Here is a 14,481-nt window from a genome sequence, read left to right on the forward strand (position 1 = left end):
GTGCTTTCTGTGGTTGTTTGTGTAGTTGTAGGTCAGACAGTGTTACGTGGATTGTGTTCTAACCCTGTAAGCTTTTTTACTATCCTCTTCACCTCTCCATCAAGTAGCGCTGTAAATGCCAATACTAGATTACTAACTAATGGTAGACTGTCTCTTACTTACATAATAAGTCTACAGCGAGTTCTTTAAGGTCAAACCAGTTAAAGACAGAGACAGTAGACACTGCCTATCCAATTTAGTGGACATCACGTCTGAACATCACTTCCGAACATCACATCTCACGCATTTTCAGCTGCTGGTTATCATAGAGCCACGGCGTTCTGATTGTGCGTATTGAATGCGTATTATTTTACACATTCACCACTTATATCAAGTGAATGGGCTCCGTGAAATATGCGGGTGGTTCTTCGCAACAGGGTGTTGGTGTCCCTCTGCGTTCCAACAGTGTTTAGTTGTTCTCACGAGCTTGGAAAACAAACATAACACCTATAATGACTCTCGTTTATGACCCCATGTTGCCTAACATGGCCACAGTGTCGTCTGCCCAGCAGAAATGATGGTATATGTAACCATATGGCTCATGGTACCAATTTACAGTTGTTTTACAGTTTTGCCAGTTGAAGACATAGCAAAATTGATTATGCAAAAGTGCAACCTTTTGCCATGGAAATTGGTGATTGGAAACAGAACATAAAAGTCGGGGCAATTTAAGTGTAGGTCCTTAAAAACAATCTAGAAACGTTAGTTAGTTGCGAGATTACGAGATATATGTGAAGTAGATAGAAGGGGACCCTTGTGCGCCCCAAACAATTTAACATCATTGGTCAGTGCATCGCAAATCCTGATCTCGTTAGGCTACAATTGGTGAACTCCTTCTCAATCTTCCCCGGTCCGCCGTGCAATGTAAATACCATAACATCAGGTTCGCTCCGGGACAAAAGGGCGAATGTTTTGAAATAAATAAAACTGTCGAGGGACTAAAGCGAATCATAACATTAGATAGAAGCAGAGAATTCCTCTGTGAAGTGCAAAGAGAGCGAGAGCGAAGGGCAATTGCCTGGGGAGGGAGGTGAGAGATAGAAAGAAAGATGGAACACAGAGGTTATCGAGAGTTTAACAAGGGATTAAAACTTCTAGATGGCTATCTACATCAGAAGTGCACATTTTAATAATGTTTAGTTACAGGGGTTTTGTTGTGTGGCTTGCTTTGAGGCAAACTGATTGCATGAATATACACCCAAAGGCTCTCAGATGATTGGGTCATATGAGTATCCACCAATAATAATAATGATTATAATCAAAAGAGAATATGCAACACACAACATAGTATATGTTAATATCCTTCCTAAACCAATAAACCTAATATTATAATGATGATGAGGATGAAAATGAGAAGATGGAAGAGGAAGAAGAAGAAATAACATAATTAGGCCTACATCAATTGAATCATTACATCAACGTTTATGACGGTGGTATTCAGGTTGCGTGTATTGCCAAAACTGCGTCAAAAATGTTCAATTATTAGCCTAAAATTATCTATTTTATTTCCAGTAATCGCATAACTCTTTTGATAGCCTAATTAAACAGTGTAAATTCATATATCACGGGCCTCTGCAATATCAAAATAAACGTGTTGTATATGGAGAGGGGGATATAGGGGGAGAGGATGTAGGATATATATATATATATATATATATATATATATATATAGTTTACATATAGGCCTAACGTTTTTGTAAATAGTCTATAATCATCTATAATAATTTCGAAATAAAACCTGAACTAAATGATTAATTCGAATAAAGAGTATTGCCAATGCAAGTCATCTGTCTGGTATTAGATCAACTCGCAGACAGTTCCTGAAAGCATTCTCCGCCCAGGCCACATGAACAAGCCCGTTTAATTTGTAACTTGATTGATTATTAATAGGCCTATGCAGCCCCTACTTATTTTCTACTGTGAGATTTTATTAAGACAACCCGCGGATTGTTTTCCAATGCTGCACATGTAGGCCTACAGTCAGTCTGTCATGTCCTTCAGTTCAGACTTGGTTGTCAACATGCAATGGAGAAAAACATTTCGCCAGAGGATATTCTCAAGATCTTATGCGATTTGACTATAGAATGGACCGACACAATCAACGTAGCGCTCGGGTGGAGCCAGTTAATATCAAGTAAAATGAAAAAGTGAAGAAAAAACCATACATTGATCAAAGAAAAATAAATATTTACAGCAGCGTTCGGCTTTGAGCACAGCCACCCATATCAAGAACACCTTCTGCAACCATTCTCAAAAACATTGCTTTCAAAAAATAATGAATAACGTCTCCTCAGTCCAAGGTTGCTGTGTTTTTCCTCAATGAATATGGCTGGAGCCTACTTTTAAAAAAATGCTTGTTTTTAGATTAATGCCTATACCAACGTTTGCAGATTGGACGCAGTCGTTTCATTGAGAGGCTATTGCTTTATCTCGACAGGTGTAGCATCAATGATCCCACAAAATAATAAAGAAGAAGCATTTAAAGCATCTAAGTTTTAATCGAAATAATGAATTCATATTTTAACAGTAAAATTTCCCAGCTGACAGAATAATTAACGTTTTCTACATTTCTGACAGCTTTCATAAGTACTACTTTTTCCTGAGGGCAATCGGCTATTCATTTAATGACTTTTCTGTACTAAAACAAACAGGGATAGGTTTAAAATATATCAACATCACTCACTTAGCCTACATTGGGACTTTCTGGGGACATGAGGCAAAAGAAGATGCATGCCCCAAATGTTTCGGGTGTGTCTTGTTGATGGGTGTTTTTACGGATTCAGCTCCCCCGGCCAATTTTGGACCTGCAACAAAGTTCAGACCCAGGGGCGACGGGCGCAAACCATGAGGGCAAAGGGTCAGAAAAGCAGCATCAATTCTTGTCCAAAAGATAGGCTAGTAAATGAAACTAATTAACAAATGATAAGCCTATAGGGTACTATAATATTAGCCGAAATCTTCTGACTTCAATTAGACATATGCTTTTCAACTTAAGTTTATCATAATTGGATTGGAGTTGAGTTGTAGCCTCAAGCAAAAACATTAAGTTCAACTTTGGCGTTTTCATATTCCACACAACAAAACTATTACTCCACCTTACTAGGTTAACCTTTCTTAGGTCTGACACTTTACACCGGTAAAAGGCATGTAGGTCTACACCTTGCAACTACGCTGAGCTATTTTTCACTGGGGAATTACTTTGAGAGACCACTGAAGTGAACACCACGAGGTAGACTACTCCAAATTAGACATTTAAATATAGGCTATGACATGACATGACAACGGATAAGCCTATGAGGCACAAATATAATAGGTTTGAATAGGTCAAATTATAAAAAATAAAACGAAGGCCACAAAGCAAGTGATTTAGCTTCATTCAGTAACAAAATATGGGGTCCGTTTTGAAGAAGAAGAGACCAAACTGCATCGAGAGAGTGGGATAAAGAATAGGCCTAGCTAGGCTATCCAGTTAGGGCCTAGGCTATTTTTCCTCATAAGCACCAATTGTAATTTTTCCATCTATGTAACTGAACTTTTTTTGTGGTGAAATTCTTCTCAAATTATTTTACAAAAACTAAACGACCGTTTTGTCTTCTTGTCGGTGTCTCTCCACCTGCAAAGGTGCGTGCGAAGGGAGGGTAAAGTGAATTCACTGTGTCTGATTCGCTGATTACTCGGTGCGCGCACGTTTCCCGTCCCGCTCTCTGCGTGATGCATGGCCTCCTCTTGCTCCACGCTGCTCCGCTTGTCACTCTGCACGCTCTGCAAGATGAATGGGTTCACGTTAAAGCCCACTTAATAGCAACTTTTATAAATCTAGCCTTACGCTTGTCTCTTTGTGGTCAGCGATTCGAGATGAGCCAGATAATTAGATCATACGAGCTAAAGAAATGCCTCAATATTGATGATTCCATTACCCCCTTGCAAACTTTTTTTTGGTGCAAACATACATTTCTACCAGGATCCACGTAAGAATTCCACCCAGACCAGGATTTTTATTTTATATAAGGAATCTTCTCTTTTCCACGGATTTCCACTGTAACTACACCCACGTTTGATGCCCCCTGTCCCGTTTTTTCTGATCTTCCAACATTTTCTATTGTTTTTATGCTTTAGGTTGAATTTGTGTTTAATGTGTGGACACCATGCAGTAAATGCATTGCACAGCTTAGTGCTACACAAAAGTGTCCAAAATTGCAAGCTTTACAGTGAATATGTGAGGGGACAATATTATATTGCTCAGCTACAGCGTGAGGAGAGCATTAGCCCCCTTGAAAACACTACAAGATGTCATTGATGCATCCATTGAGACATTCAGTATTTCATGCTTAGTTGGGCTATATAAGTTAACAGTATGTTGCCAATTGCCATATGTGATTTACCCACATTTCGTTTTTATACTCAGTCAGTCACTAGACTGATTCTCTTATGATGTATATGTTGCAAATAGAGGTCTTTTCCTGTTCTTTGGTGCTTGCCTTTTCTCTCATACCTCCTTTTACCATCTGTTTTGGTACCCCATCTTTCTATCCTCATCTTCCTGTGTTTTGTGCACCGTCACCCCCTTCCAGCTTTGTCTGCCTGGTTCAGCCCCCTCCATTGTTCCCCCTCTCTGCCTCCCATTTCCGCTTTGTGTCTGACCCCTGACCCCACACCCTGTTCACCTCTCCCCCTGGCACCCCAAATCTTCTTGTTCCTCTGTTGACTGCTCCGCCTGAGGTTTTGGGGCTAATAACTTTTGCCGGCAAGCTCCTCACAAAATCCCAGCGTGACGGCCATTGTATGGGCCACAATGGCACCCAGGCGGTAATAGCCATTAGCAACTTAGGGGCTTGCCCCACATTAATCCCTACCTGCCCTGCCATCCAGCCTATTCGGGCTCTACCTTTCTCTCCTCACTCTCTTTTTCCCCTCGTCTATCTTTATCTCTGCCTATCTCGCTCTCTGTCGCGCTCTCTCTCTCTCACTCTCTCTGTCTCTCCATCTCTCTCTCTCTTTCTCTCTCGCTATCTCTCTCTCGCTCATTCTTTTTCTCTTGTCTGTTGTGACAGGCATCAGTTACTTCACCCCACTTGTAGGCTTGAGGCAGAAATCTCAAACACTGAATGGTGTCTGCCTGGTTTGTGGTATAGTCAGTGCTTGACTTGGGCAGGAGCTCACCAGAGCTGAGTCACCAGAGCTGAGTCACCAGAGCTGAGTCACCAGCGCTGAGTCGCCAGAGCTGAGTACCGGCACCTCTTATTTTCTACTACATGAGTTCCTGTTCCTCTTCTAGAATATTTGCTCAAATGCATTGTGGAGCTCCTGCACCTAAATGTAAACAGTACCGGCACCCAAAATGAGTACCGACACCTATTTCATTCCAAGTCAAGCACCAGGTATAGTAGTCAAATCCCAGTCTTTTTGCTCATAGTAGCTTATTGTGGTCTTTGTTTGATTAATGTAGGTTTTTATTAAGAAAATATGTGGACCTTTCCCTCAGAGATTTTACAATTAATTTCAATGCCCAAACTACAAAATGTATACCTCGTTAACCAAATGTATTTGTCTGGGCAAGGATTTTCTTCAGCTAATAAAAACATTTAACCACAGCATCCAATTTTAAAAAGAGGACATATGGATGAAAGAGAATAATTCACTCAATGAAATCAGGGATACTCTTTACACAAAAAGAGCAGCTAACATGTGAATTATTAACTTACATTTAGAGTAATATGTAGACCAACAGACAGACAAGGAGCAGACAGACAGTATAAGAAAGTATAAGTATCAGCAAAGGGAGAGTTGGGTGGTCAGAGTGATTGGTAGTACCCCTCTTCATGCCTGTCAGTCAGAGTAGTGGTTTCCATGGAGACTGACATCACAGGGTGCAAGGCAGTTGCCTGTATGTTTGGAGTTGTGGAGTTGAGTGGACCCAAGGGAAACCATGTTCAGGTGGTCCACCTTCTGCAAACATTTTACACCACTGGAGAGATAGCCTATTTGACAAATGGATGGTCAAAGAAATCCATTTTTAGTCCAACTCAACCTAATTGGATTATAATTCATAGAATATGTTTAAAGTTATCTGAATAAAATCTTAGTCAACTCAGTATTCAGTTAATCAATGGGGTGCCAGGGAGCCTGCACACCAAGGGAACAGCCTTGTGAGTCTGACATGCTATTCCCAAAGAAGATACATTTAACCCACCCACTCAATTTGATGTGTAGAGAAAGGTCTTAGGTGAAGTTGGCCATAATAGAGGGAGGAGGGTGTATCTGTGTTGATGAAGCCATAATGTGTGAGCAGGGGATTTTGACACATGGACTGAGCTGGTGGACAGAGGGTCAGGTAATTGCTGCCACAGGGTCCTCCTGGGTTCACAAAGACCCCCAATCATTTTCAGACAGCCAGAGCAGGGTGTCCTCTTGTGCCTCAGTTCCAGCACCATCTTTCGCCCCACTCTGGGAAATGCAATAGGCCAAAACACAGCTCCTCCTTGCTTTGATGGGTAACTTATTTGTTTCTTTTTTTGTATGTAGACCTTGCAGTCAGCTGAGACAGAGGATTCCAGGAATAATGTGGCGCCGGCCTATTACAAATAACAAGGGCTCATGAGTATTTTATAATCAGGTCACGTGACGAGGAAACCCCCCGTTAGAAGGTAACACTCATTGATTTGAATGCGTAGCCCAATACGTTTCTGGCAGTTGGTGTGTGTTTGTTGACAGTCACCAAGTCCTCTCCTCTCTTCTCAATCCAGCGATTTTATCACCATAGCCTACGCCGTAAAACAGGAATGTGCTTGATATGCAAATGAGCCGGCATGCATCGAGTCCCATTATAACGGAGGGAGAGTGCCTCCCATGAACACCAGACACACCTCTCCCCCTGCAAGTTTACTGCCGAGATGTCCTGTGGACACGTCGTCTGACCATTACTGATGGCCCATAGTAATAGCAATGTAATTAGGCCTTTATTGTCATGTAATTCTCCATCAAGCACATTGTCAATATATTGGTTGATGAGGTTAAAAGTGAGATTGGAGCCACTGACCCAGGTCAAGCTAGGTAATTATAGCAACTGTGCAAAGTACTCTCTTCCTCTCTCAAGGATGCTTGGTAAATGTGTGATAGATGTTGGTTGGAGATTGTAGTATTTGTTTTTGTCCCAGTGTGGATATACCCTGTCGTTTTATTACGCTATGCCTTCTGGTATCTATTTGAGTGTTTCATTTGTCAGCATGAGTAAAACGGAGGGTTTAGGAGGGGTGAAAACAGAATGCAAAAGGGATTAAGCTGGGGAAGTGAGGGAAGGAGAGAAGCAGGGAAAGAAAGAGGGAGCACTATATCTCCTCCTCCCTAGTGTGTCACCGGCAGCGTGTCACCGGCAGCGTGTCACCGGCAGCGTGTCACTGGCAGATTTGCTGGTGCGGAAGCAGATCTTTTCCCTCAGTGACTCTATTAATTTACCTCATTTATCTTAACCCCCCCCCCCCCCCCCCCCCCCATAAATACTGGAGACCTCAGTCAGATTGAGAGTATGCGGTGTGTGTGTGTGTGTGTGTGTGTGTGTGTGTGTGTGTGTGTGTGTGTGTGTGTGTGTGTGTGTGTGTGTGTGTGTGTGTGTGTGTGTGTGTGTGTGTGTGTGTGTGTGTGTGTGTGTGTGTGTGAAAGAATAAAAACACAGCAGCTCCCCGCTCCATTCCCAGAGGACAAATCCGTAGCGGAAAAACTCATTTTCCTGCAAATAGTTTGTCAGCCAAGCTAGGAGGAGTGATAAATTATCACAGACGTTAGGTGAGGGAGGGTGAGAGGGAGAAGAGAAACCCTCCCTTTCCCTTCCTCTCTCCCTCATTTCCCTTCCCTCTCTCCCTTCCATTCTACTTCTCACTCTATTTCCTTCCCACATTCTCCCTCTCTTTTCCTCCTTTCTATTTACCTCCATTGCTTCGTTCCCTCTTTCTCTCTCCCTCTCTGATATTTAAAAAAAACAAGCACATTAACACAACACACAAACAAACACACATCGGCACTCGTACACACACACACACACACACACACACACACACACACACACACACACACACACACACACACACACACACACACACACACACACACACACACACACACACACACACACACACACACACACACACACACACACACACACACACACACACACAGCCCGGTACAGTGGAAATTGGGAACATTTTGCTGCCCCTACAACTGAAGTGTGACTCCCCATCCCAAATGATAAATTGATGGGCAGCAAAATGGATTTGTTTTCAACTAATAACACATCAAATAAATAATAATTCTGCACGGGGAGTGTGGCGGAATGATGAATGGGGTGGACAGCTGGATCACAACGGAGCAATGGAGGGAGAGAGAGAGGAAGAGAGAGCAAGAGAGAAAGAGACCAGGAGGAAAGAGGCCTGAGAGAGGAGAGAGAGAGGAGAGAGACAGAGAGACAGAGAGAAAGAGACCAGGAGGAAAGAGGCCTGAGAGAGGGAGAGAGAGAGGAAGAGAGACAGAGAGAAAGAGACCAGGAGAGAAAGAGGCCTGAGAGAGGGAGAGAGAGAGCCAGAGAGACAGAGAGAGAGAGACCAGGAGGAAGAGAGGCAGAGAGAGGGAGAGAGAGAGGAAGAGAGACAGAGAGACCAGGAGAGAAAGAGGCCAGGAGGAAAGAGGCCTGAGAGAGAGAGGAAGAGAGACAGAGAGACAGAGAGAAAGAGACCAGGAGGAAAGAGGCCTGAGAGAGGGAGAGAGAGAGGAAGAGAGACAGAGAGAAAGAGAGAAAGAGAGAAAGAGACCAGGAGGAAAGAGGCCTGAGAGAGGGAGAGAGAGAGGAAGAGAGAGACAGAGAGAAAGAGAGAAAGAGACCAGGAGGAAAGAGGCCTGAGAGAGGGAGAGAGAGAGGAAGAGAGACAGAGAGACAGAGAGAAAGAGACCAGGAGGAAAGAGGCCTGAGAGAGGGAGAGAGAGAGGAAGAGAGACAGAGAGAAAGAGAGAAAGAGACCAGGAGGAAAGAGGCCTGAGAGAGGGAGAGAGAGCACAACTAGAAAATCAACAAGCAAACAAACATTGCATCATTCAGCGAAATAGTTTGTATGCTGTTTTCATAGACAAAACTAACTGAAATAGACACTCCAGATAGCGGATTATATGTGTGACTGAGAAAACGAGATGAATTGAAAGGAACGGTCCAGCAGATGTCCTTATAGAGGAAAGTGTTGGCACCATTCTTTGAAATGATGGAATTCACTGCTTCATTTAGCTTCATGAATACAGTTTAGTTAGTTAACCATAGTGATTTATGATATATTCCAGAGTCGTTTGAGCAATAATTTAGCAACCAGCTGAGCTATAAAAAGTATTTTGAATATTCAGTTCTTTGAAGCTAGAAGAAATGTAATCGTTACTTTTAAGTTGAGTAAATGTGAAAGGCTGAATTGTCTATTTCACTTGTGACTACCTTGTCAACTACGTAGGTGATAAAATGGACATTTCACTTATGTAGAAAAATGATTTATATTTAGTTTGGTTGAAATTGCAGAGTTCTCTGCAGACATCAGCTGATAACCATCATGTTTGCAGAGCTGAACATTCTCACACTATGGCAACTAATATAACATTATTACTTCATAGTGTGGGACTCAAAGTGTATTTAGAACTGTAATACTGATTCAAATGGGTTCTCTTTTGAACAGAACAGAAAACTGGTGTCCTATATTTTCCTTCATGAAAGATTTGAAAGACTTCAGTTTTTGAATGATTTATAGTGAGGATCTCTTTCAGTACCTAGGAATTTAGGTCTTTTAGCATTTTTAAATGCCAGTGAAAAAGTGACGAGGAGTCCAAATCAAATCAAATAGAAAAGCACATTCAGCAGCTGGAAGTGAAATAGGCCACTCTCAGCGATGCTTTCACTGTGGCAGCTGTCTGGCTGTATATTTACACATACATCTACACACAACAGAGCTGAAATATATTTTATAGGGCCCCCAACTTGTTAGGATGATTACAATATCATCAAGCTGTTGTTGATGTAGATTACAGTATTTCAGAATTGTGTATATCAAGGACATTTGCACATGACTAAATATTTCCACTTTTTCCTTTGCTTGGGTCAGTGTAATACATTTTTTTGAATGCAAAGCTACATTTCAGTAACTACACATAACTGTAACGCAATTGTCAAACAATAAAAAGTATTTTCAGCAAAACAGGCGATGGTTTTCATTTCAGGCTTTTAACCATTGCATATTGATGAATTTCCTACAGAGATGACGTAAATGCCATATGCAGGTACCCCTCTCCATCTGTACGTCTCCCGCTCAGCCCTCATAATGCTCAGTTGGTGATCTCACATAGGTAATAACCATAACAACTAAGGACATACAATTACCATAAGTACTATCATCACCATCACCATGATCATAATCATCACCATCATCATCACCATCATCATACAATTATAATCACAGTCCCAGCCAAACCGTGCACCATTCTGACACTTTATTCACACTGTAGTGAAGCAGTATTGGGAAAACACATTTATTTGAGACATCATTATGCATGGAAAATTATTAATAACTGCTATTATACCTTTCATTTGGTTGACTTTCTCTTCCTTTTTCTCTTTATAATTTATGCTCCTCAATGTCTACACACAATGTGATTTTTTTGTACCACTTTTTATCAATATCTCTTTTTATTGTTTTTCTCTCCCCCACACACACTCTTTCTTGCTCTCTCCTTCTCACTCGCTCTCCCTCCATAGTGATTGATGGAGTTAGGCGACAGAGCACAGAGCAACGTGTGGCCACCAGTCCGAGACAGCCTGTTTCTCAGCGTTCACTGAAAGAGAGAGGGGGAGAGAGAGAGAGAGAGAGGAAGGGAGAGAAGGAGCGAGAGAGAGAGAGAGAGAGAGCGGGGGAGAGACATTGAGGAGAGAGAGAGAGAGAGAGAGAGAGAGAGAGAGAGAGAGAGAGAGAGAGAGAGAGAGAGAAAGGGGGAAGAGAGAGAGAGGTAGGAACTGAAGAACGAAGGGAGGGAAGGATGGAGGAGGAAGGGAGAGAGAGGAAGGGCGGAAGGGAGAGAGTGAGAGAGGGAGGGAGTGGGAGTGTGGAGTGTATGAGGGAGAGGGGAGCTCAGCTGAAAGCCGCAGACTTAATTCTATGCATCATTAAGCAGTCTCACTCAATGCAACATCCCCTATACATCATCCACGCTCAGTAAACACAACGATGACATTACATTAGCAACTGCAAATGAATTTTCTTTTTACAGGGAAATTGAGAATACTCTCTTTCTCCCTCTCTCCCGCTCTCACACACACAGACGCTTGCAAAACTCAAACACAAGCCATTAAAAACAGGAAGATATTTAAACAAAACAAAAACAATATTTCCCCCTGCCTCTCCCTCTCTCTTTCTATCTCTGTCTCTCTCATTCTCTCACAGAGAATCACAGAGATTCAAATGTACCATATTTGGAAATGTCTAACTATCATAATATCATATGGATATTACAGTGCTTATAATTTCTCATCAAGGAAATATCAATACCGTAAAAGAAGTTTGATTTTGGGGGGGGGTTTCTAGAGCAGAATGTTCTTATTACAATTAATACATAGTGTTCTTGGGGACAATATCAGTTAGGCCTATCTAAAGAAACACATTATGCAGATTCATTCTCATAATATGCTTTTTTATATGTTTGTTTATTTTCTCTATTTTCCATAACAAAGGTCTTTACTTTTGCATACCTTTTCATTTTCCAATTATTTTGTTCTACAGAGATATTTTCAGTCATTGTGAGAAATCTGTGCATCCTAAATAGAACACACTCACAGTCACTACTCAGCCCTAAGACAATGGGAGTGGCATAACTGATCAGGCTAATCAAATTAATAATTATGTTTTTATTGCACATTATGTATTTTCATCCTAAAGTACCCAGCCTTTGAAGTCTAGGAAATCCATTAAGGCCATGCAATAGATCATTTCATCTGACCGGCATGTATCGCCAGGCTCATTTAAGAATATTGAATCTGTTACAGTAAAGTAACCCCCTGGATTGAGTCGAATGTAAAAATCCATTCCTTTCATGCATCTGTGAAGAGCTGTCATTGTGTGCTGTAATGACGGATGACGCCGGCTCTCTCTTTCAGCGAGAGGTGATAAAAAGTTCAATTATGACTGCTGGGGAGACAGGTGGGGATGCACGGACACAGAGACAGGGAATTGGAAAAGATCCGTCAAGAGATAAGGCCAATCAGTCAATGAGGAAAGCATTTCTTCACGTGAGCGATGGAAAGTGTAATTCTCCCAGTGCCTGTGTGACACAGCCGGGCGCAGTCTGGAGTTAGAGGTCAGTGAAGGGTCAAGAACATGACCTTTGACCTGGCCCATAGCTGATGCAGCAGGCTCCCAGACTGCTCCAAAGAACTTAAGTCCTCACAGTCTGTTTTTGTTATATTGGACACTATTGGTTTCAAGTGAACCTAATCAAAATGTAATTTGTTTTGTGGAAAAGATGATTACTTGCAGCAACTGATCATTATGTACTTGTAATGGCACATCCAAGTGATAACAAGCACATTAAAGGCTGGATGAAATAATAGCCCAGAAGTGAATCAAGAAAATGAAATGTTCATATAAAAACGTTGCTCAAAACCCATGCAGGGCTATAGAACACTGTGCCACGTTTGTTCCATCCATTCTATTGGTATTTAAGAGATTCCCTTACTAAAACAGCGAGGAGAAATGTCATCCCACGCCATTCTCTCACTGACAGCAAACAGAACCGTACTGCATATACTGTATTTGTGATTTGTGTCACAAGATTCCTAATGTCATAGTGGAAATATAACCCTGACTGAGTAAACAGGCTACTATAACCTCTCTCTCTCTCCGCTATCTGTCTCGTCACCATCAAACAGAACAAGGCCCCCTGCCAAGATGGCCTCAGTGGTGACCCCATGGTGTTGCTCGGTTTGACCCACACTGAGGTGTGAGGACAGCCTCTACCTCTTACCGAGCTCCAGTCATTTTACTGTCCCCATCCGTGGCTCTTTATGGCTCATGCCTTGATTACAGTGTGGCCGTTATTGGCCCCCAAGTCCACTGTGTCCTGGAGAGCGGCAGAGTTCCCCCAGAGCTGTTATGGCTCCAAGAGAGAGAGAGAGAGAGAGAGAGAGAGAGAGAGAGAGACATCAAAGAGGCTATGGGAGGAATGCCGACATTTGTTTGTTTTATCATGTAGCATTCTGCTGCTTAATCAAAAGGGATGGGTGGTGAATGATACCCTGAGCACTCAGATGGCCAAACGAACCCTCCTCGCTGCTGTAAATGTGTCTGCTGGTCAGATAGGGCAGATTAATCTCAGCCTCGCCAGCCCCCCCTCTCTCTCAACATAGTGGGATGTGTGGGTGGTTGTAGCACGGAGTAAATGGGTACCTTGCTTGATATACTGTGTTAACACATTGCAGGTGCAGGACAGAGGTGTGAAAGGCCTTTGAACATTTTATTGCTGTTGAGGTCATATTCCTCGTAATCATAATTCTTAAGATAAAAACCACTGATCCTAAAGTAGGTCAATACAACAGCTATAGGCATGTAGTCAAGGGTGTAGGAGCCGGGGTGGAACGGGGGGACATGTCCCCCCCAATGTTAGAAGCAATCATTTAATAAAAATTTAAAAAAAATAGTAGCCAGATTTGAGGGACTTTTATACTGAAAGGCCTCCGCTGCTGGAACATGAGTAATTTCACCAACCTCCACTGACTGCTTCATTCTCATGCTGCGTTCATAACCAAGTGGGAAGGTGATAATTACCAGTTGTGAAGTTGTAAATACCAGTTAGATGGTTTCATGTTCTTTGAACTTGTTGAGAAACGCAGATTGGCTAATGGCCAACAAACTGCATCAACCATGAACTAAAAGTACATCATTCTTGTACAGTTCAAAACATATTCATGATTCTTGAATTATGGATTACATATTTTTTTCTTCACCCATCGACACACAATACCCCGTAATGACAAAGTGAAATCATGTTTTTGGAAATGTTAGCAAATTTATTGAAAATTAAATACAGAAATATTTAATTTACATCAGTATTTACACCCCTTTGCTATGACACTCCAAATTGAGCTCATGTGCATTCAATTTCCTTTGATCTTCCTTGAGATGTCACTACAACTTCATTGGAGTTCACCTGTGGCCAATTCAGTTGTTTGGACATGATTTAGAAAGAAACCTGTCTATATAAGGTCCCACTGTTGACAGTGTATGTCAGAGCCATGAGGTCGAAGGAATTTTCCGTAGAGCTCCGAGACAGGATTGTGTCGAGGCACAGATTTGGGGAAGGGTACTAAAACATTTCTGCAGCATTGAAGGTCCCCAAGAAAACAGTGGCCTCCATCATTCTTAAATGGAAGAAGTTTGGAAC

Source organism: Salmo salar, chromosome 11 (genome assembly GCF_965601325.2).
Source record: "Salmo salar chromosome 11, fSalSal1, whole genome shotgun sequence".
Classification (NCBI taxonomy): Eukaryota; Metazoa; Chordata; class Actinopteri; order Salmoniformes; family Salmonidae; genus Salmo; species Salmo salar.